Raw genomic sequence first — 3,184 nt, 5'->3', positions numbered from 1 at the left:
AGATAGTGTGATAGCTTCAGTGTATTCTTTTCTAAACTTTATCCTGTTCATTTTTGTCAGAGACTTGAACCTATGTCCAAGCAGACACTGAGTGAGAGGCAGAGGACACACAGGACACGGCCTGGACAGACAAACATATGAGACAACACTGAAATCAAATCCTCGGAGACAAGAAAAGAAGAATCTCTGTTCAGCTGATTCAAATGTCACATCTGTTAGAGTCATTGTGTTACATTATTAAGCATAACGTTTGATAATTATACTATAAAAATGACCAAATGTATCTTTGTCATTACTTTGACTTGATTTTGTGGCCCTCTTCCATCTCAAAAATTCTCTTACGTGCGTTAAATCCTTAAGTGATTTTATTTTTTTTACATTTCCTCCCACTAAGCGATCAGTGCGCATTAAAGGAACAATATGGAAAGCCCACTTTTAAATCCCTTTTAGACACCTTGATATTTTTGCTGTTTGTCAGTATGAAAGCAGCGGCAGTCCGCATGTCAGCGAGTAATGACAGAGGAAGTGACGTCTGACAACTATAGCCTGCCACTGCGGTAGGCTCTTTAAGAGCAAAAGGAGGTGGCCGCGTCTCAATGCTAATGGAGGAGGAGAAAATGGCCGTGTCACTCCTGTCAACGTATAATGCTTTAAATCTAGACAGTTGTTGTCGCTCTTTCAGGACCATAATTTTATGCCATTAAAAGTGCCAAAGGGGGGAAAGAGTGAGGGAAGCTGGAATGAGGGAGGTGGGCTCTGATGTGTGACAGGGTTTTTCTACCTCTTGCTCCCTTTATGCTTGACTCCCTGCTTTTTTGTGCTGGAAACTTTTGGCATTTCTTGAAAACATAAAGACCAGTTGGCACTTTAAAGTGTTTATAAAGTCAATCATGTTGGCTTGAATTACCCACCAATCTCTGTCAGTGAGGCCCCTTTTCAGCCGCCACGCCATGGGATGTGTGTGGGAGGAAGTGTGCGTGCATACATGCGTGATCTTCTGTGTGCGTTCACGTGCCAGCTGTAAAGGAGTGGGCGACGAGAAAAGTCAATATCTAAAACTTAAATTCAAAAGAGGACTTTTTTTTATGGCAAACTGCTTGAATTCACATGAACTTGCTTTGCGCACCTTAAAACAAAATGTTGGGCCGAGTTACGAAGCCTTCAGGTCGGAACAACTCCGACACCTTTCTGTGAAGTTAATCGAAAGCGTTCGCAGGAATTACTGTCACTCGCCTGATCTGTATGCATGGCAACCTTTTTCATCTCAAAGAATACCAGAGCCACAAGGTCTTTACATTATGTGCAAACATTTGCAATTATGATGAACTGCTGCGGCTTATCTCCGAAGGAACAGGTTCTGACTGATGGACAAGAAGACATTTTAATGAAATAAACTGCTCTGAGCTGATGAAATAAAGATAGCTCCACCTGGGGGCACGCTCAAATTAAACGATCAAGATGTGTGCGTGCAGCTTCCATTAACACAGGTGCGCCTAATCACGCTGCACTTGTTACATACAGAATTTACACATCCGCTGGAAAGCTTTTCTGGTTTTCATCCTCGCCACAAGAGCTGCAGGCCTCACCGAACTGCTTCTACTTCATGCAGAGGGGATGAACTAATGCTCAAACCATGTGTTGTCTCCAGAGGCCGAGCGAGGAGACACTGCCATGCTTGCAGATAAACGCCGGCCCGATGGTCTGTCAGACGCCTCTGGAAGGAGCCCAGAGTCCTCGGCCTTAAAACAATGTTGGTGTTGAGGCGAGAGACTGTGATGGCAATGGGAAACACCTGTGCAGGGGTGAGTAGTCCGGCAGCATAGGTCCAAGGGGGGGAGGGGTTGGGGGGTGCACTAGAAGAGGAAAGGAAGGCAAGAGGGAGATATAAAGCCAGTTCCAAAGGCCACTACATCCTCAGCATTTGCTGCAGCTGAGCAGAGGAGATCTGAGGGCATTAGTTACAGTGATGTGGCAGTTGTTGCTTTAATGTGAGTGTGGAAGGGCTGCATGTGAGCAGACCCTGAAATACACAACAGCATTGGATGAAACCAAGAAAAGCATCATACATATTATAATAGTATTTAAAAAAAATCAGAAAAAACAATGCAGCAATAAACAATTATTTGAGTTTTTATTAAATCTTCATTTTTTTCCATGATTTCATGAGGTCTCCATTTTATTTTTGACTTCTACGTCTTCAGTTCTTCCAAGGCTGATGAGAGTACTGAGAGAGAAATGAGGAAAATGTTGACCTGATTCTAGAATGGAAGAAGTGTGGCTCCTATTTTTACCCTCTTTGTTAATGTCATTTATCTATTTGTTTGCACTATTGTTGGGGGTTTTGTTGTTGTTTTGGTGAAAATTCTTATTCTTTCTTCAGTTTTTGTTTGATTGTTGTTTACGTGTTCGCTTCATTCCTCAAGGTCTCAACAACCATCATTAATGAGACAAAAATGTGATCCAACGCAGAGTTTCTAAACCTTACTAGCAAAATTTTCTTGGTCAGCATCTCTAATCTGACATGTTTTATGTTACATATTTTCTATTACTATCGAAGTGTGGGAGTTCTGCTCTGCAGCTCCATGCAGCCACAGCTAACTCTAATCTGCAGCACCTGAGGATCATCAGCTTGATGAGCAACAGGAACATAGAAGGCTGCAGAGGACATCCAGTCAGCGCTGGAGCATTACCTGCCAAGGTGTGTAATCCCTGATGTCCTCCTGCCCCCTGGATTTTCCTCTGTGGACCTCGAGCTCTCCTGTGCCTCCTCAGCTGCCTCCACATAGTCCTACCACTGGCCTGCCTCCTGCTGGGAACCATTGTTCAGACAAACACCTTGTTCACCTGGAACCACTGGGGCAGCTCTCCCCACATCTGACTCTTACCGTAAGAAAGATCAGCAGAAACATTATCACCCCTGCTGACAGATCATTAACTTTTTTCTTGATCTTCAGGGTTTCAGCTCCCTCCCTGACACGTTTGATGAAATATCACTTTATAAATAAACACTGTAAATATTATCTGAGTCTTGGTATCTGTTTGGTATTTGTATAGTAGTCCCTCATTTATCGCGAGTAATCTGTTCCCTGAAGACCCACGATAAGTGGAAAATCCGCGAAGTAGGAATAGTAGTACAGGTAAGTATTATATATATATATATATATATATATATATATATATATAT

Source organism: Nematolebias whitei, chromosome 21 (assembly GCF_014905685.2).
Source record: "Nematolebias whitei isolate Nwh7 chromosome 21, NemWhi1, whole genome shotgun sequence".
NCBI lineage: Eukaryota > Metazoa > Chordata > Actinopteri > Cyprinodontiformes > Rivulidae > Nematolebias > Nematolebias whitei.
The sequence above is the reverse complement of the archived record's forward strand: the minus strand, read 5'-3'. Positions refer to the sequence as shown.